The sequence below is a fragment of the Marmota marmota genome, unplaced genomic scaffold, assembly GCF_001458135.2.
Source record: "Marmota marmota marmota unplaced genomic scaffold, marMar, whole genome shotgun sequence".
NCBI classification, from domain to species: Eukaryota; Metazoa; Chordata; class Mammalia; order Rodentia; family Sciuridae; genus Marmota; species Marmota marmota.
The window spans coordinates 3048720-3071149 of NW_026000142.1; positions in this window are offsets into that span (position 1 = coordinate 3048720).

Consider the following 22430-nt stretch of genomic DNA (forward strand, 5'->3'; position numbering starts at 1 on the left):
TTACAAAAGTAAAGCACATCTTCTCCACCTCTCCAAGGAGAAAGCAGACTCAGTCCTTCCTGTGGCATCTGTTTGTGTAAACTGAAGAGACTTGGAAAACTACCTTAGGGATTTAATTTTCTTCATTAAATTTTCTTAGAAATTTTAAGTGTTTGCATTTGGAAGGGGGTAGTGAGGAAGGGATGAGGGGAATGAAGAAGTGAGGAGAGATGGAGGAAGGAGGAGAGAGAAGGAAGAGGAGAGTGGAGAAACAGTCCATAATAGATAAAAGCTAATTTAATTCTATAATTCAATTTATAACTACATGAGTATTGTTCTTAAGAAGAAATGAAGAGCCATTATTATTTGTCTCTTTGCTTTCCTTCTCTAAGCTGTGTTAACTTCCCCCTTTCCTTTAGGAAAATGCAGCAGTCTAGAATGCCAATAAATGCATTTGACTAAAACATCCTTTTGAACATTGTGCTTCTTTACTATGTGGGGATCACTAAGATAAAAAAGGAATAACCTATGAGGCTAACAACAGACATGATATAGATGGATAAGGAAGGAATGAAAGCCTAAAACTGAAAGAATGCTTAGGTTGAAAAATGCAACATGCAGAGAATAAAAACAATAATTGCAATAATACAATTAAGGAGGAAAATGAAGATTAATTGCAACAGAACACTAGAAAACAAATAAGAAAGAGATATATTCTTTGGCTTGTATAATTTACTTAGAAAAGATAGATGTTTTGCTGAACATATAAATATCAAATAGAAGTTTTAAAGCATGGGCCACCTCATGGATCTTAAAATAGATAAATGCTTTCCTAAATTTGATTTGAATAACCGAATATAAGTCACACCAACTCTTAGTTTTGTGTTCCAAACCCAGGAGGAGTAAAAAAAATGCTAGTAATGCAATCCTTACTGGATATTTACGTGCAGTTTGTGCACATAATTTGAATCCCAGCTGCAGCTAAGAGTAGAAATAAAATAAGTAGATGCAAGTCAAGGTGCACAGCTTTATTCTATGCTGTTTAATGTGTTTAGAAATGTACCAGTGGTGACAATAAAGCTGGAAGGTAAGATTAGATAGGAAGCACAGATTTTTAAAAATTCAACTCTCAATTACTTATCTATATGATGTGATTTTTACAGTCTTTTTTTTCCCCTGAAAAATGTCACTGTCCATGATAAATAAGTGTTCAAAGAGATTTACTATGGACTATTACATAAAATATCGAATTGCCTTATTCAGACAGTTCCCTTCGTTCCTGTGTGTTGACCGTCTTTCACTGACTACATTAACTATAAACCACAACAGCTAACCAAAGCAACTACTTTTTTAAAATTTATTTATTTATTTTTTAATTTTTATTGTTGGTTGTTCAAAACATTACATAGTTCTTGATATATCATATTTCACACTTTGATTCAAGTGGGTTATGAACTCCCATTTTTACCCCGTATACAGATTGCAGAATCACATCAGTTACACATCCATTGATTTACATATTGCCATACTAGTGTCTGTTGTATTCTGCTGCCTTTCCTATCCTCTACTATCCCCCCTCCCCTCCCCTCCAGCATTATCTTATGACTCTGTCCCTTGTCTCATAGACCTCAGTTTCATGTTGGCTTTTTCTTNCCTGCAAATTTTATGATTTTATCATTTTTTAATGCAGAGTAATACTCCATTGTGTATAAATGCCACATTTTTTTATCCATTCGTCTATTGAAGGGCATCTAGGTTGGTTCCACAGTCTTGCTATTGTGAATTGTGCTGCTATGAACATCGATGTAGCAGTGTCCCTGTAGCATGCTCTTTTTAGGTCTTTAGGGAATAGACTGAGAAGGGGAATAGCTGGGTCAAATGGTGGTTCCATTCCCAGCTTTCCAAGAAATCTCCATACTGCTTTCCAAATTGGCTGCACCAATTTGCAGTCCCACCAGCAATGTACAAGTGTACCCTTTTCCCCACATCCTCGCCAGCACTTGTTGTTGTTTGACTTCATAATGGCTGCCAATCTTTGATATTGCAGATTTGTGATGAGCACTTGGCTCACAAGGATTTATCCAGTAGCCATGCCCAGACTGTTGTTCTCCCCTTCTTTTTGGGAACTGAATTTCCCCATTCCCAGATTTAGAGGTATGTCTCAACTTGGAACTGTCCTTTGCTTACATGAGTCCATTTCCCCCAGCCAATATGTGGGAACCTGACCCACCTCGACAAATCAATTCAATCCTTGGAATCCCAATGATCCAACCTCCCCATACCACCCTTGTTATGGTTTAGATATCAGATGTCCTCCAAAAGCTCTGTGTGAGACAATGCAAGAATGTTCAGAAATGAAATGATTAGGGGATGAGAGTCGTAACCGAATAAGTGGATTAATCCACTGATATGAATTACCTGGGTGGTAGCTGTAGGCAGGTAGGGTAAGTCCCTTGGGGCATGACTTTGGGGGTCATATTTTGTCCCTGGTGAGCAGAGCTCTCTCTTTTTATGGTTCCTAGGTCCCTGGATACTTCCCTCTGCCACCACCCTTCCGTCATGATATTTTGCCTCACCTCAGACTCAGAGCCATTGGGTCAGCCAACCAGCGGACGGAACCTCTGAAACTGTGAGCCGAAATAAACTTTTCCTCCTCTAAATTGTTCTTGTCTGGTATTTTGGTAATAGCAACATAAAGATGACTAAAGCAACCCCTGACCTTCAATAGTGACTGTTACAAGTAAATGCTTAAGAGCTAATTAGCCATTGATTTCTTTCCAAGGTTTTTCAGTCCTCAATTTAAGGGACAGTAGTCTTTCCTGTCTGGTATAAGCACTGAATGTATGAACCTGGGGATGCTTGGAGCCAATATTTATACTTTTGTGGAAATATTATTCTGAGAGAATGAAGCAATATAGTGAAGGAATCAAGAAATCAAACATAGAATTACCACATTACTACATGATCCAGAATCTCCACTTTTAGGTATATACCCAAAAGAATTGAAAGCAGAGACCACAAAAGATGTTTGTACACCAATGTTCACAGCAATATTATTTATATTAGCCAAAATGGTAAAAATAATCTAAATGTCTATCAATGAATAATGGATTAAAAAAATGGAATATACATTAAATGAATATTATTCAGCCATAAAAAGGAATGAAATTCTGATACGTACTCTGACATGGAAGAAACTTTAAAAACATCATGCTAAGTGACTGAGCCATTAAAGGTCAAATATTTACTGATTTTATTTTTATGAGGTACTTAGAATACTCACATTCATAGAGACAGACAGTAGGGCCTAGAAGAAGAAAGAGATGGGAAGTGATTGTTAAAGTTACAGGATCTCCTTTTGAGATGATGGAAAGGGCTGAAGATCATTAGCTGTGATGGTTGTGTAGTATTGTGAATATATTTAACACGACTTAATCATATACTTAAAAACAGTTAAAATGGTAAATATTATATTATGCAAAGTTTCCCACCATTGAGGACTAACCCCTCTTCCATTCCCACATAGATAGAATCACTGAGAGCATGAGAGAGAAAAGTCCTGGCTCAGTTGTCTTCAAATCATTTCCTCTCCTGCCTTTTCTATGGTTCAGAATTTGCCGCTATTTTCTACTTTGGCTAGCTGAGGTTGGGCTTCTACCCCTTGAAATCTAGAGATCTAACACAGCCCTAAATCAATCCTTGCACAATGTACATGGACCCCAACCCAAAGACAACTTGTGTATGTGTGTGTGTGTGTGTGTGTGTGTTTCAGATGGAGGGGTCTATCCTTTCAAAATTCATTTCTCTTCTTGCTGATTAGAGATAGAGACTATACTACTTTCTGTGCTATTATTCCTTGAACCCTAGCACAATGCTCTAGTGCTTCATACCCTGTCACAGAGGCATAATTGGGCACATTTCCTAATACCACATTCTTATTATGTAATGATAATGTATAGATAAATTTATCACAAAAAACCCCAAGAAAATTATTTTACTTCTCAGTATTTGCTTTGGTTTTAGTATAGTTCCCTACTTAAAACACTGGTTTACATTGTTTTCTCCAAATCTTCCAAGGCCCATCATTGGTCTCTTCATTATTCTCAGCAACTACTAATACTTACCTAACATATTCTAAGCTCATTAAATCACAGAACAAATGGCAGATGCTTTCATCATCTGTCTCTCCCATCTGTTGTGCCACATCTTTCAAAGATCTCCAAATATTAGCAGAGACTTGAATCACTCATAACTTTAGTTGTTTTGTTGTTATGTCCTTAAAATTAGCCCTTCCATCTCTCATGTAATAGGAGTATAATTTAAGATACTGACTAGGTGAGGACTTGACAGAAAAAGAGTTACTTGAAAACATTTCACTCTGCCTGCCCTGGGATGAAGAACAGCAGTTTTCAAACCTGCCAACCTCTCAAGCCGTTAAGTATTTAAAAGCCACATCTGCTTTTAAATGATACATAATGGATGCCCAAGCATTCTGTTTCTAATGGTCATGTTTATTGGGTCCACACACATGTGCATAAAGCCTTTCTAGATTCACAGACTAACCAGGAGGGTTTACCTCTTGCACCTCTGCTACAAGAGGTGCTTTGGCAAAGACTTAGTGTCAGTGCCCCTGTAGTGTCAGTTCTGAACACACCTGTCAACGCTCTTGCAGGCAACTACTTTCCCTGACCACTGAAGGAAAAAAGGAAAAAAATAAAAGCCTGGCATAGCAAACCAGAAGTCGATAAATGTTCTTTCTTATAGTTAGAAGACTGTTCAAACATTGTTTTTCAAAAAAAAAAAAAATCAACACATTGCATTGTTTGCTAATCAAAGTGGTGTTGGTATATTGCCCAGCACTGTTCAAATTATTTTTTTATTATAGATTTGAACTTTGAAAAATTACTTAGAATACCTAATTTGATGTAAATGCTATGTATGTAGGTGTTATACTATATTGTTTAGGGAATAGTGACAAGAAAAAAATGTCTATATGTTCAGTATAATGTTTTTTTTTCCTGAATTGTTTGTTGAATATATGGATAGGGAACTCAAGGATATGGAGATCCAATTGTATCATGTAAAAGAGAGAATGGACTCATACAAAATTACAAGCTTTGTAGGTCAAATTATTTAATGTTAATACTTTTATGAAGTTCAAACTGTTAAGTTTAACAAGAAAAAAATTTTAAATAACAGCTGTTTTTTGCATTTTTGAGGAATGACTGTTTAATTTGTTTTTGCATTCAGGGCTATTTTATCATGGTAATGAGACATACAGATAATATTTGGTCTCTGCCCCAGGTTCCTGGCACAGAGCTTCTAAAACCATGGGATTTCCTATGTGATGGGGTGATTGGCGCATATTTTTTTAACCCTACCAGAGTTTATGCTGATGATATGACTCCTGGAAGATGGGGGTTGGCTGCCAGGAGAACCAGCTAGCTTGGTGATTGAAGGGTTGGAGCTTTTGTCCCACTCCTCCACCTTGGGGGAGGTGAGAGGGGCTGGAGGTTGAGTTAAATACCAATGGTCAATGATTTAATCAGTCATGGCTATATAATGGAGCCCATGTAAAAAAATGCTAAGTGACAGGGCCTAGAGAGCTATTAGGGGTGCTGGGAGGGTGACGTGTCCTGAGAGAATATGGAAACTCCATGAGTTCCACCTTCTGTGCCTTGCTGCATGAATTTCTCCAACCTAACTGTTCCTGACTTATATCTTTTATAATAACCCAGTAGATGTAAGTGAAGTGCTTCCCTGAGTTCTGTGGGTGATAGAGCAAATTTTCCAACCTGAGGGTGTAGTGATGGGAACCACTGATTTGCAAATTTGGTCAGAAGTATGGGAGGCCTGGAATTTGTGGTTAGCCTCTGAAGTGGAGGCGGATTTATGGAACTCAGCCCTTAATTTCTGGAGTCTGATGCAAAGTCCAGATAGATAGCATCAAAACTGAAATGAACTGAAGGACACCACTTGGTATCTAGAGAGTTAGAGAGCTACTTGTTTGTGTATATGGGGAGGAATTCCCCACATATTTGTGTCAGAAATATTGTAAGGTATAATCTACTTTTTAGATGATTTTCATGTAGCCTTCTTTTACAGTCATTGAATGGCAAATATTTCTTTTTTTTTAAGAGAGAGAGAGAGGAGAGAGAAGAGAGAGAGAATTTTAATATTTATTTTTTAGTTATTGGCAGACACAACATCTTTGTTTGTATGTGGTGCTGAGGATCGAACCCCGGCCACACGCATGCCAGTAAATATTTCTTAAAATACTGCTATCTGTTAAGCACCATTCTAGACTCTGAAGTGAAAGAAAGAACTAAAAATTTCATTAGGGTTCTACAGAAAAACAAAATGAAGAGAGATGTAGATAGAAACAGAAATTTAATATGTATATATATATATATATATATATATATATACACACACACACATATGTAAAATATAATTTCATGCATAGGTAAATATATATGACTATATGTTTATTTTATCCCCACATATTTATATTTTTTCTTATATTAACTTGTGATTATGGATGCTGACAACTCCAACAGTATGCTGTATGCAAGCTGGATTCTCAGGAAAGCCAATGGTGTTGGTATATTGCCCAGCACTGTTCAAATTATTTTTTTTATTATAGATTCTGGTTCTCAAAGATCTGAGAACCAGAGAAATGATGGCATAGATTCTAACCTGATATCACTGAAGAAGGTAACCTTTAGTGAAGGCCCGAAGGAGGCTCCTTCCCCCCTTAAAGAAACATCCAAGCAGCAGGTATTATGTAGTCAGGGAAGATCCATAGAACTCAGTTCAAGACTGAGATTATATAGCAGGATGGCTTTGATATAGTTGCTTTACACACTTCCATAATTTTTAACAATGAGAATGCAATGATTTTTACCTAAAACCCTTATTAAGTGCAAACAGGAGAATTTTGAAGTTTGTACTATGCAAATTATTAAGTAGTTAAGTAGTTTGGCTGTTAAGTTGGAATGAACCTACAATTAAGATTTGCCACTATAAATTTATCAGTCAATCATGATATATCTTTTGCACATAGTATGAATGCACCATAGAGTTTAATTTGGAAAACCATGAGTAATTTTAGAGATGATTATAGGTTGCTACACTTTATAAGCTGTCACTTGCCATTGTTAAAGGGGTAGATTTCTGATTCAACATTTTGAGAGTTCTAGGGTAAAATGTACTTTTAAAGTGCTTATTAAAATATTAAAGTTGGATATCACTGGACTGAGACTGTGTAATTTCACATTAATTTACAAGAATGCTTTGTTTAATGCATTTTAATAAAGACCCCTTCAAGCTCTTATATCAAGTTATCTGGAATATATCCTTCCCTTTGTTTTGAAACTTAGAACATTAGTAGAAACTGTTGAATAGTGAGACAAACACCAAAATCGTGCTACAAAACTCTGAGTTTGGACTCTGAATTCTGATCATTTTTCAAGGTAACTCATTTTTCTTATATAAGATTGCATATCTATAAAATAGTAGTTGGTAAGGTGGTTATTAAGAAGGTTTTCTAAAAATTTCTTCTGGGCTCAAAATTTAATAGTTTTGTAAGCCATGGAATGATATTATACAACATTATAAAGATAAGCTGAGCAAGAACCAAAAGACAAGAAGACTATATGAATACCTTTTTATCAATCAGAACTTTCAGTTGCAAACAATGGGATTTATACTGGCTAGCTTAAGCCTGATGGAATTTATCAAAGAATATGAGGCAACTCCAAGAATCTATCTACGAATAAATGTAACCGAGGAGTTGAAAGACAATGGAAACTATAGAACATGGAAGAAAAAAAACTGAAGAAGTCACAAGAAGATTTAAAGATTTCCCATATTCATGGATAGGCAGAAATAGTATTGTGAAAATGTTCATATAATCAAAAGCAAGATACAGATTTAAAGCAATCATTTTCAAAATGCCAGCAACATTCTTCGTAGAACTCGAAAAAAATCTTAGAATTAATTTGGAAGAATAAAAGACACAGAATAGCCCAAGCAACTTTAAGCCAAAAAAACAAAAGAAAAAGAAAGAAAGTAATGCTGGAGGCATCATAATACCTGATTTCAAATTGTAGTACAGAGCTGTAGTAACAAAAACTGCATGGTACTGGTATAAAGCAGACACATAGACCAGTGGAACAGAATAGAAGACTCAGAAACAAACTCACATAGATGCAGTCACTTGATTCTTGTCAAAAGTACCAAAACCACACATTGGAGAAAAGAGTCCCTTTAACAAAAACTGGTTATCCTTATGTAGAAGAATAAGACTAGATCCTTATTTCTCATCCTACACAGAAGTCACTTCCTACTATATCAAAGGTCTAGGAATTATACTAGAAACTATACAACTCCTATAAGAATACACAGGGCCAAGATTTCAACATAGAGTTTCAAGCAACAATTTTCTCAATAGCTCAGGAAATAATGCCAAGAATTAATAAATGGTATGGCATCAAATTAAAACCCTTCTGCATACCAAAGGAAATAATCAAGAATGTGAAGAAAGAGCCTCCAGATTAGGAGAAAAATTTTGCCACCTACTCTTCTGACAGAATACATAAAGAATATAAAAGAACTGAAAATACCAAATAACCTGATTAATAAGTGGGCAAGTGAACTAAACACATGCTCCTCAAAAGAAGAAATACAAATGGCCAAAAAATACATGAAAAAATGTCCAACATCCCTGGCAATCAGGGAAATGCAAATCAAAACTACACTGAGATTTTGTCTCACTCCAGTTAGAATGGCAGCCATTAAGAATACAAACAATAATAAATGATAGAGAGGATGTGGAGAAAAAGACACACCTTTACACTGTTGGTGGGATTGTAAATTAGTACAACCACTATGGAAATCAGTAAGAGTTTCTTCAAAAGATGACCTGGCTTCTTGGTATTTATACTAAAGAATTAAAATCCGCATACTATTGTGATAACATGCATACCCATGTGTATAGCAGCACAATTCACAATAGCCAAACTATGGAACTAGCCTAGGTATTTGTCAATGGATGAATGGCTAAAGAAAATGTAAGTCAAACTCAAGAAAAAGTGAAGGGTTGTATGCTTTCTCTCATATGTGGAAGCTAAAGAGGAACAAGGCAAAGAAAGGTGGTAATGGAGGGATCTCTTAAAAATTGAAGGGAGATCAGTAGAATAAAGGGATCAGGAGAGGGAGGAGAGGAGAGAAAGGGAAAAAAACTGGGGAATGACACTGGCCAAATTAAATTGTTTTATCACGTGTGTGAACAAATATGGAACAACGGATCCCACCATTATGAATAATTATAATGCAATATGGAAGAAAAGAATCTATCTCTAAAAGAGTCTGAAAGTCAGATGTGGATACTACTCAGCAAGGAATAAAAGATCCAGAAAAGCACCCAACTCTATACAGTGCAGACAGTTACAGCAAAAACACTATGTTCACCATGAGGTGCTGACTACACTTGACCCAGGACATCATTAGCCCCATCAGGATAAGTCTGAAGCAGATGCTTCCAGACTTGACAAATAATAGGTCTCTCAGGCTCAGCCACCTATTCATGCACCCCTCCACTGCACCTGAGCCTCAAGTAGGTACATTAAATTATTGGAACCTAGGTTACATACTCACAACTCTCATTGTGAGAGATCCTGTGGAAATTGTGTTGTTTTTAACTTTACTTTCGGAAGGCAGACTCATAATGTGAATAACAAATTTAATATAGCCGATAGCAAAAAATGGTTCCAGCACAGGTTGAGTATCCATTATCTGAAATGCTTAGGGATAAAAGTATTTCTGGTTTTGGACTTTCTTTTAGATTTGGAAATATTTATGTGTATGTGTGTGTGTGTGTGTGTGTGTGTGTACATGCATAGTTTGAAGGTAATTTCACAGTATTTTTAAAACTTTTATTCATGATGCAAAGTCTGTGTACATTGAACCACAAGAAAGTGCAGGGATCACTATGTCAGTCACTCAGGTGGACAGTCTGTGGTTGTTTGGGACCACCATCATTCCCAACTGAATTTAAGTAACCATTTTCTATACTTACTCATCATAAGTGCTTAATAGTAAAAAAAATATGACATGCCATTAATACTATGAAAAAATGTGTTCGGGGCAACTAAGCAACATGGCGGCATCGCTGGAAGCTTGGCATTAGCTGTTGAACAGCAGCAACAACAAACAACATCCTTCAGTCTCCATTATGATGTTGTTTTCAAAGGTGATGCCACAGAGTATTTTATTTTATTTTTCTTAGGTGAGAAGAAACATCAGAAACAGTTGACAGACCAGGACGTGGGTCCTTTAGGGATGAGGAGACATTCTGCTGGATGTGTTTAAAAATGTTTTCTCCAGGGTCCTCTGTCTCATTAGCAACAGTTTTTGTTTCAGAAGATTCTCTTTGATGTTGTAAACTGACATTATTTCCTGTTCTGTGTGAATGCCTACTGCTCCAGTCCTTCAATAAGCCCATCACGCATTTTCACTGTATCATATGTTGGCACTTTTTCTGCAATACTAATATCATCTTCATCGTCCAAATTATCAGTATTACCTTGATTTAGAACCATTTCAGTTATTTCACCCACGGTCAATAAATGAGCTACTGGAGTCTCATGGTCAATGTCAAAAATTTCTTCACTATCCACTTCCAGCTTATTGATGAACTTTGAACTTTTATATTTATTTGAGTACATAAGGAGATTAGACATCATTTTCCTCTCACTTGGCAGATGGAATCCTTTCAAGTCACCACCTCATTCATTCATCACTGCATCTGAAGATATCCACTGGCCAGAGGTTGTGTCAGGCTTGCACAATTGTCTATATTCACTGTGTTTCAAGCATGGGAAAAAGTATACATGGCATTCTTCACACTAAGCTCTTTTTGAAAACCGTCCACACCCACTTTGTTCACTCCTGCTAGCAAGCTCTTTAAGAAAATATTTTTACATTTACTCCTCTTTGATCTAAGGATATTCTGGACACATTACTGAATTAATGAAGTTACATTTGGGGGAAAGCACGTGGCATAAGCATTATTTTTGACAAAAATTTTATCTGAAGGGTGAGCAGAACTATTGTCAAGGAATAACAAAGTCTTATAATAATCATCCAGCAAAGAATAAGCAAAGAAAACAGTGAGTTATGCACACAAGTCTTGGCCCCCTGTAGGATCTAACAGGGCACCCACTGTTGACACATTTGGCCTGCATGTGTACCATTTAAGTACCCTTTGTGGGCATGCTAGCAAGGTGGGTTCTGAGCATGTAAAGAGAGATATATTATAGCTGAAGAAGGCTAGGAGGGTCATTTTTTTTTCTCCCCATGGGAACACTGAGTATATTGAGTTGTGCAGAGAAGGAAGAACCGAGATCTGAAGCCAAATTTTCTATCTCAAAGTACAGCTGTCTTTCAACTCTTCACACTTAGACTGTGGCACAGTGCATATAAGTAAGTGTCTCTTCACACACCCCCTAATTGTTCATTTGCATGTGGCATATTTAATCTGTCTTAGACTCTAGATCATGAAGCAGGAAATACATAGATTCTTAAATGTGTGCTCATTAGTTGTTTTATTTGCAGATACTAAAATTGGCGACCTTTCTGCTGTAATAGAACATAATAGGATCATAATTGCATAGCAAAATCACAATGAATCTATTCCCATTTATGGTCAGGGATATACCTATGACACTCAGCCTGCTTCTGAAATAATGAGAACTTCAGATTGGGGTGGCTCAGGACCAAAATTTATTTTTCCTAGGAGTGAAGCTTAATAGTAGAAATAATTCACCTATTGTTCCTTATTAAAAATTTAATCATGGTATATTATTTTGTGAGTCTATTTAATAAATGAGATTTCTATTTTAGATATCAGGAAGCAATGAACAGCTGCTAAACACTTCATATTTATATTTTAATAACGAGCAGTGAAAGAAGAACTCACAGATTTGCAAACTGAGTTATGTAACAGTGAAGGAAATAACAATTAAAAAATGAAACTGACTAAGGCTAAAGATGTTTTGCAACTCTTTCAGAAAAAATACAAATGTTAGAGAATTCTGTTAAATACTCTTGAAGGTAGAATTTTCTTCAAAAAAAAATTGAAGGCATGCAAAAGCACTCATAGCTGCTACTCAGGGCAAATAATGGCTGGGAGATGTGATTTCAAACACCTTTCCAGATATTTTTCACTGTGGTTCTGCTGTTGAGAAAGAGTTGCAAGGAGCATCATCCTCTGAATTATAGCTGTCTTGCCAGCAAACCAGGGATGATACCACTTATCTTGGGGTATATCACACATTCTTACAAGGATCAAGGTATATAATATGTCTCAAAGTAACATATAACAAATAAATATGAGGTAGATTTCTGTTCAACAAAGAATAAATGCAGAAATGATGTATGCATCCCCAGTAAGAGCAAAAACAAAAAATGTGAGAAAAGAATTAAATCAAATCATATGCCCAAACATTAAATTAAAACAAAGGGTGACCACATAGGAGAAATTTTATGAGTTAAAATAATTTAATATGCATCTATAATTCATCAAGTGTGTTATATTCTTAATCTTAAAATGTTTAGTATAAATAATGTGGCCTTTTCTAATCCATATATTGCCTTTGAATTTTTCATTTTTTTAAAAGTTTTATTTATTTATTTATTGGGGATTGAACCCAGGGCCTTGTGCATGTGAGGCAAGTACTCTACCAACTGAGCTATATCCCCAGCCCCATGAATTTTTCACTTTTAATACAAAGTCATATTTAAGCAGTATTTTATCATTCTTCCAGTGTTTTCTCTTACATTATTTAATCTGCACTAACACCAGGTGAGGTAAACAGTATTCTTCCCCCCTTCTTCTAGTAAACTTGGCTTCCCTAATGTCTTGGAGGAAACAGAGAAACTCCATTGTGGAATCTTCACTTCAAGACACCTACATGCATCATTTGAGCATATATGATGGCTCAAGATCTGGGTAAGTAAATACATTTTTTTTTCTGAAGTTCTTAAAGATAGGTAGCACCTCTCCTTCTTTTCAGTATATTTTCTAATTTCTGCCTTTATTACCATAACAGCCCCCAAACAATTGGGACATTCTTAAGAGAGGTAGTAAAAAACAGAGCTTTGGGTTTTTTTTTCCCATGGTCCCACCCAGTACTATTACCTGTTTGTGGTCCCTCCCAACAACTGTCCTGGATGTAAGCACTATGATGTCCCCAGACATTTCTGGATGCTTCTGGGACCTCTGAGGACTTCTCCTTCTCAAAATCTCTTGTGAAACATCCTAAATCATAATGAGAGGAACACATGGGGTGCATATATCCCATACAGCACCTGTCTGTGACTATACTCTAATCACATGAAAGATCGTAAAAGCCCTGAGGCAAAATGTAAAGGACAGTGCCTTGGATCCCCAGAGTTTGGGATGGAAAAACAAATGGCATCAGATTAGTGTTATTTATCGTGAAGATTCTTACTGGAGGAATAAAATTTGAAGAGTGAAGAATGAACACCATGGGTCCCTTGAAATGTGTTCTCAGAATATCTCACTTCAATTATGTATTCTCCATCCAACATTGTCCCTACTTTGTAAAGAAAGATGATGAAATGATAAGGGTTTATGTCAAGATTATACAGTTATTAAGTGGCAGAGCCAAGGCTTATATCTGGTGACTCTCAATTTCGTGTTTTCAAGTGATGTTGCACAGCTTGAAAGTGAGATAGATCCCTTATATCTATGACAACAGATGTACCATACCTTAAGATACAAATTGCAATGGAAGAGGCAAGAGACCCAAGTGTTCTTATGCATGAAAAAGTGGTCCTAAGCTTCCTCACCATAACTAAATAACTAATAAGGGCTTGTGGAACTAACTAGCCTTGGCTCCTTCCTCTCTCTTGATAGATCTCCAGTCCTAGGTCGACTGGTTCTAATTGCAATCAGCTCACATCCTGAAGAGTTTGAGAAAAGGGTGAAAAGTAGGTTTGCTAATAATTCCACCTTCCTTTCTTTTGTGGATGGTCTCCTGAAAGGAATGTGTGTGTGCTAATTTTGTCATTTCTACCCAGTCATCTAACCTCTCTGAAATTCTCTTTTCTTATCCTAAAATGAGAGGAGGAGAGGAGATGACTTCCAGGAACCCTTCAACATTTGATTCTAAGGGATTTTGAGTTGTCTCATTCACACATAACCTCAGCAAGGTGCATCTAGTGCTGTATCACTTGTATTTGGGGTTCCATAAAAACAAATATCTTCATGATCTTACTTCCCCATTCATGAATGCTTGTTATCTCTTATTTTTGATTATCTGAATTCTGATAAAAGCTAAATTTTATTGAGTGTTCACTATGTTTCAGTTACATAATCTTTACCACCCGTAGCAATATATACAATGTCCACTGTAACAACTTTATAGGATTTGCACTTATCATCGTCTCTAACAGAAGCAGAGGTGAGAAGCTAGACAACCTGCCTAAGGCCATACAAGGAATAAGTGGTAGAGCCATATTAGAAACCAGGAAGTTTAGTTCCAGAGCTATGCTCTGAAACTGCTCTCCATTCTGCAGAGGTTCCGATTATTAGATGCCTCTTTTAAGCTTCAAAGTTAAAAATATGGGCACACTCTAGGATAATCTCAAATAAGACATCGTGTTGAATGAGGTGAGATTCATGTTTTAAATTTTCCTCCCAGAAAGACTTTCATATAGACACATTCCCCAAAATGATATATTAAATCATGGGTACTGGTGGAGAACTCACCCTTGAAAAGGGATATGCAGGAAAGAACTATACCAGGCTGAATGGCACACAGAACAGCAGTGAACAGTCAAAATTTTCTTTCACATCAGAGCCTATCTTCCTCCCAAAGAAGAAAGTGAGTGCAGCATTTAACCATCAGCCTTTCTGAGAAGCATGCACACTGAGCTCAGCATGGTTCTTAATTCTGTCTTTTCAGACAAATGTGTCACTTGTCTAGAGAGTAAGATACTACCAACCAGGGATCTTCCAGCTTCTGCAGTAATTAGCAAGCTTCAGAACTAAGACATGAAACTATATGCAGAAAGAATATCATTTCCTTTTTCTTTTTCCAGAGAGATTCGAGGAATGCTTGGGCTGAAAGGATTATTTGTGTTTTCCACATGCAAACAATCTCAGCTATAAACTCTGTTTGAGATGTCATTAAAAGTCTGGAAATAGTCATGGATTAGCTGAAGTTTTCACAGTTTTCTCCCTAGTAAATACTCCACATGTTGTGGGAAAAAAAAAGTTTCAGCATTAGATGCTTCAAATATGTGTGATGAACACAAAGAGCTAAGTGTACCATAGTTTACTAAAGAATTGAAAAGCTGCCATCTCTGAGTCTTGTGGTCTCATTTGATACTTTGATGTATCAAAGATTAGCTTTCTCTGTGAGCAGGACATTATATAAGTAGACAGTTTGGTCACATAACTTGTAATACCCAAAGCATTAAGTCTGAATTACAATATCATAAGGTGCCTCTCTACCTATAAGATCAACAGCAGCAGAAAATCATTCATAGAGCTGTATCTGAACTGAAATAAAACAGGTGCTTGCTCTTCCCCCTTGCATCCTGTTTGAAATCATATCGCCAGTGAGTCATGTTTCTTCTTTGATTACATACTATTCTGATCAGATTGAGAAGTGCAGGAAGGAAGTCTTCCAGAAACAAGTCACAATGGACCAGTGTCAAATTGATCTTGCCAGTGAATTCCTCCCCACCCCAACACACACACATACCAAATTGTGGTTTCCTTTGGCAATGTTTATCAACTTACTAACTAAACAATAATAAAAATACAAAAGCATACATTTTATTTTTCTTAGATAAAACTAGTATTCCATAAACAGAAAAAAAAGTTCATAGAAATAGATAAGTGAAAGGCAATGAAAATGAAAATGTTTCAAATGGTGGGGATGAAGGTAGGCTAAATTGACAGGAAACAACACTCAATAATTGTAACTATGTATCAAAAAGCAAGAAAAGAGTGTCAGGTCATATAAAGAATTAGTGGTGGTAGCTGCAGGAGCAATAATAACCACCTGGGAGGCTCCTTAATGATGCAGATGCCCAGGCCCACCTTGGTGTTGCTGAGTGTCTGGGCTGGAGTCTAGATTCGGATTCACCTTTCTATTACACAACTACTGCTGTAAGATTTATGCAGTATAATTCTTCTTAGTTTGAAAGACAGCAAAAAGTAATCATTATGGATTAAATGTTTGTGTCCCTCCCCTCAAATTCATATGTAGGACTCCTAATTACTCTTGTGATAGCATTAGGAGATGGAGCATTTGGCATGAAATTAGGTCATGAGGATGGACCCTTCATGCATAGTAGCATCAGTGCCCTTAAAAAAGAAGTCCAAAACAGTTCTCATGTACCCTTCCACCATATGAGAACACGGTGAGAAGACATCACCCACGAACAAGGAAGAAAACCTTCACCAGACACTAAATCTGCTGCAGATTCAATCTCATGCTTCGAGGCTCTAAAATGGTGAGAAAGAAATTTATGTTGTTTATAAGCCAGCCAATCTGTGGCATTTTGTTATAGCATTCCAGAGGGACTAAGAAGTGATGATCTCTAGTCCACCCTCTCAAAGAGCCTGAGTGGAAGCCCAAAGAAAGATCAGTGCCACGTGTTGAGACAGGCCTTTGTGAAGACTTGCTCCTTGGTTTCATATAAAGCACTGTGGTTACATTTCTTTGAAATTTCTTGCCATCTAAGGAGCTGGAATATATTAAATGTCTCTAAGACTGCCTTCTCCTTATGTTACCTATATTAATGAGTAGCCTCACCTTTCTGACACTCAAGTCTTCCTGGATTCAACTCCATTTTTCTTCTAATCTTGTGGCTTCTACCTTCCTAACAGCTGCCAATGCTGTCTCCTTTTATCTGGTCCCATTACCTGTGTTTTACCTCAGTTCTCATGGCTTCCATCTGGGGTGTACAGTCATTCCCTTAATTAATTTCCCTACTTGCTATTTTATGTCCCACTTTGTCCATTCTCCATAAATCTGATAGTTTCACTTTCCCCAATTAAAATGCCTTCACAACTCCCCATTGCCTTCAGAATAAAATCCAAGTGTAATAGGGATCCTCCACAGTCTTAAGAGTTTAATTAAAACCCAGTAACATAATGAGGGGTGCATGCTGGGTGGGAATGATGTGGATTTGGGCTCACTGGATTGAACGTGCTCTTTGTAAAGGGAGAGGCTGTGAGCAGCTCCCATCTCTCATGGCCATATCAATGCTATTATAGCATCCATTTTTCAATAGAATTTGAATTTATGTGCTTTATTCAAATTAAGCATTTAAAAAATGCTACCCACTTTAAATGTGGACTGTGGACTGGACCCTGGGGTGGCCACTTGCTATCCTTCTTTTAAACCTGAATGTGAACAGAGAGTCTACAGAATGGAAGAAAATATGACTCCATCTGAATCTGTCTGATGTCCAGGGATTTCACAGCTGGTTAAACTATATATACAATAAATACACATTGCCAAGACCTAAACCAAGAGAAATGAGCAAGTCATATGTTTAACCTCCTACCTTCATGTTCAAAACCCACCTTCTATTATATGATAAAATTAATCTTTAAATTTTAGCACAAAATCATTTTCTTTGATAAAGCTCTTCTTTGCTTTCTTGTTCATCACATCTCTATCATTTATTTTTTTAAAAAATATCATGAACCTCTTTGAAAATCTGAGGAAATCTCTTAGATGCTCTTCCAAGAAGAATTCAGGCTGCCATCACAATAAAAACAAATGAGAAAAAAATGTCCACCAAAGACTTAAGACAGCAGGGTCAGGTGACCATTTGGGAAGGAAGCTGGAAGACTGACCTCACAAAAGTGAGTCTGAGATGGAATCTCAGTGTAGTTTTAATTTGTATTTCTCTAATTGCTAGAGATGTTGAACATTTTTCATGTATTCATTAACCATTCATATTTCTTCTTCTGTGAAGTGCCTGTTCATTTCCTTTGCCCAATTATTGATTTGTTTTTGTTAAGTTTTTTTGAGTTCTTTTAGTCTGGAGATTAATGCTCTATCTGAGGTACAGGTGGCAAAGATGTTCTCCCATTCTGTAGGCTCTCTGTTCACATTCTTGATTGTTTCCTTTACTGTGAAGAAGTTTTTTAGTTTGATACCATCCCATTTATCGATTCTTGATTTTACTTCTCGTGCTTTAAAAGTCTTGTTGAGGAAGCCTACATGATATAGAGAGTTGGGCCTACATTTTCTTCTAGTAGGTGAATGGCAATTATCAAGAATATAAGTAACAATAAATGTTGGCAAGGGTGTCGGGGAAAAGGTTCACTCATACATTACTGGTGGAACTACAAATTGGTGCAACCACTCTGGAAAGTAATATGGAAATTCCTCAGAAAACCTGGAATGGAGCCACCATTTGACTCAGTTATCCCACACCTTAGACTTAAAATCAGCATACTATAGCAACACAGCTCAATTCATAATAGCTAAGCTATGGAACAAACCAAGGTACCCTTCAATAGATGAATGGTTAAAGAAAATGTGGTATATATACACAATGGGATATTAGTCATAAAGAAAAATGAAATTATAGCATTTATCAGTAAATGGATAGAACTGGAGACTATCATGCTAAGTGAACTAAACCAATCCCAAAAAATCAAAAGCCAAACATTCTCACTGATATATAGGTGCTGGCAACACAATAAGGGAGTGGGGAGAGAAGAATAGAAGTTCAGTGGATTAGACAATGGGAAGGGGGAGGGGAAGGAATAGAAAAGACAGTAGAAGTAATCGGACATAACTTTTCTATGTACATATATGAACACATGACAAATGAAACTCCACATCATGTACAACCACAAAAATGGATTCCTAATTAGAATAAGCTGAACTCCATGTATGTACAATATGTCAAAATATAATCTACTGCCATGTGTATCTAAAAAGAATACTTTTTTTTTAACAAGCAAGTCTGAGGCCACTTACTAAATCCCAGTACAAAATACCCTACAAGACAAGTTCACCTTTTCATGCCAAACTTTTCAAACAAGCTGTAATTCTATTCTTATTGACACACTGATTTCCTCCGCATTATCTAGGGCTACTAGGGCCACCAGGATCACCACCTTTTTGTTATTCATACCACATTTTACAAATGATAAATCTGAGATGAGAACAACTGCAATTTTTATGTTCTTACTTTTTTTTTTTTAATCATGGACCTCTGAAAATCTGAGGAAATCTCTGGGTGCTCTTTCTAGGAAAATATACATGCACTCAAAATTTTGTCAAATCCGCATGTTTGTTAAATCTATAGCATCAACTCCCTAAACAACTGTACTTAAAGAAGCTCACCTGTAGAATGCTTGATTTACTTCGAAACAATACTTCTTTATGAGAAACACACATACACAGTAAATTTTACAAATTTACAAAGGTAAATATTATTATGAATCTCCCTTACTCATCCTACCACCCATATGGGTCAAACACCACTGACTTTCAGAGCTTGCATATCTTCTTCACAGAAGTTTCCAGAAGTAAGGACCTCTTGTTTGTGGACTCTTAGTCAAAGTTTCTGGTTTAAGAAAAGTCATACTAATATCTAATTTGATGCTTCTAGGGATGTCTCCTAGGCAGGCAGGAAACATGGTATCTTACATCAGATGGCTCCTAAAGTGAACACAAGTCATTCTTTCAGTGAAGAGATCTCTAAAAAGGAAGGCTAGTTGACATTCTTGGAGAACACGCTTGGCTTGAGAGCATTTTGTTGTGGAATCCATGGTTCAGAGTCTGGTCCTCAGTAGTAAAAGTCCCAAAATTGCTTTTATTAGATCACCCAAGGATAGGAAGCCCTGAGAAATTCACATTCCACAAAGGCAGACTAATACACCATAGAATTCTGGAAATAGACCCATAAGTGGATTAGACTCCTATGTCTTCTTCCAAGATAACCATTCAAGAAAACAAATGAAGACTAGACAGTTGAATGGGACACACTTAGAAAGTGAGGGAGCTGGATGTCTGGTGGGCAGGACAGGAATCCTTGCCCACCTGGGCTCTCTCCTGACATGGTAATGTGGCTGCCTTGGAAGGCATGTCAGGAAAACTTATAGATGCAGGTTTTTAAAATTTTTCTACTGTAAAATGCAATCATATAAAAGAACACTCCTGATGACACAGCCATAACCTCTTCACTTTACCATGACAGTGCTAACATTATATCACATGTGTTGCTAATCTTTTTTTTCTCTATGTGTACTATATCCTAGATATCTGTTATTTGCATCCTCCTCTCTGAACTTCTTTATTTGTGACCAAGCCTCTGGTTCTAACTCACAGTTTGCATGAATACAGAGATAGAGAAATATGTTCAGTACCAAGAAGGGAACAAGCCAAATCCAGTATGTGAAATATCCCATAAGATAGATGTCTCAGTTTCTACAACAAACATATGGCAAATTTAAAAATAAAATAAAATGTGGGGATATAAATGAAAAGAGATTTAAGAAGTGTATCCACTAAATACAATGCATGAATCTTATTTCAAATGCATTTTAAAAGTTTAGATCTTACAAACTTCATGTTCAACCAAACACAAAGTACATACTACATGAGTCTATTTATATAAAATTCAAATATCAGATAGATGCCTTTGGATGGGATAGTCATGGGGCCCAGGGGTACTTCTGGTATAATGTGACATTCTGCCTCTTTTGCAGGGTCCTAGTTATATTGATATATATCCATACCACTAATGCATTCATTCATTTGTGAAAATTCATAAAAATGTTAGGATTTATGTACTTCTCTTTAGGCTATGAAATAAAATATTTTCTTATATTTACAAGAGAATATGAACATTGATATCTGTTGCTACTAAGGAACTTCTGGGTTTTTAATTTTTGTTGCTGCTGTTGAAAATGCTGTTTGTTTGTTTTTAAAGTCATACTAGCAGTATATACTGAAATATATATGGGTGAAATGTGATGGGTTGAGATTTGCACCACAAAGTGAGGGGGGCAGTGTGAAAGGAACTTGGATGTCAGACTGGCAATCTATTGATAATTTTTGAAGACAGGTGATGACTTTATAGGTTTTATCCTCTCATATGTAGTTGAAAATTTTCCTTACAAAAAAGTAATTGTAAAATTCCCTTTAGACACTCTCCTTAACCAGTTTCCTCTCTGCACTTTCCTGGGACTCTCCCCTCTCTCCCTTCCCCACCATGACCTCCCTCTTATGGGAGCAGGTCCTCTTCATTAGACCACAGCAGTGCAGCTCAGCTGGGGTCTCTTAATCTGAGAGCCAGCTCATCCTACTGATCCTGAGCACTCAGCCTCCATCTGAAGTAATTTTATAAAAACAATCCAAAAAAATGTGTAGGTTTTTTTTTTTTTTCCAGAAAAAGGGATGTATCATTCTAGCTTCCAGGAAAAACAGTTTTTCATATTCTGCCCCCACTTCTGTGGGTCTCTCTGTTTTGCCACCCCTGCAAACATGCATGGATAAGTAGGATTTTTCTGTCATTAAACTTGAGAAGTACTGTGAATTGCACTGCAAGCATAGTTGGTCACTTCTCCCCAGGAGGGCTGCTTCTACAGACCACTAATCCATTTTGTGAAGATCCTCATAAGTTTTGAGGTCAGAAGGAGATCTCTGAAATTACTCCAGTTCTGAGACTTCATCTCTCTGGAGCCATGCATGTTCTTTACAATGGCAGTAGTTGTTGAATTTTCTTTAACAAAGAAATTTTGGACTTGTGGGATGAGGCCAGGAGAGAAATAATTTAAGAATTATCTATCAATTGAGTGGAAATACCTACCAAGGGTTGGTGAGAATGCCAACAAACGGGTTTAAGACTATGTAAAATGGAGGCAAAATATTCATTTAAATGAGTTCATTATTTTTTTTTCCAGAAATGAGGATGGTATGGAATAATTTACTTGAATTGGTCTCGAAACATACATTTTCGGCCTAGAAACAAAGCACACAAATCTACGCTTGATTTAGGAATTAATAAACATATGTGATTTGGGGAAAATTAAAACATTTTATCAACCTCTGTGAAACTCAAGACTCTGTGATGCTAAGCTATGAGGCACAATATCACATCTTCCCAGCTTACAGGCTTCCACACAGGCTAGCAGCCACTCCCTCAGTGCTATCACAGCCACTGGAAGCACTGCCTGCCTCCGCCATTTGCACTTCTGCTGTTTCTCCCACCCTGCAGATCCCCTTCATTTATGAAGGCTCACACATCTACACAGCCATCTGCTCCCATTGCCTGGGGCCTGCCCTGCTGACTGTATCACAGGTAAAAAACAACAACAACAACAACAACAAAAGCATTTTCCTACTTGTCAAGCAGGGCACCAAATTAGGTGA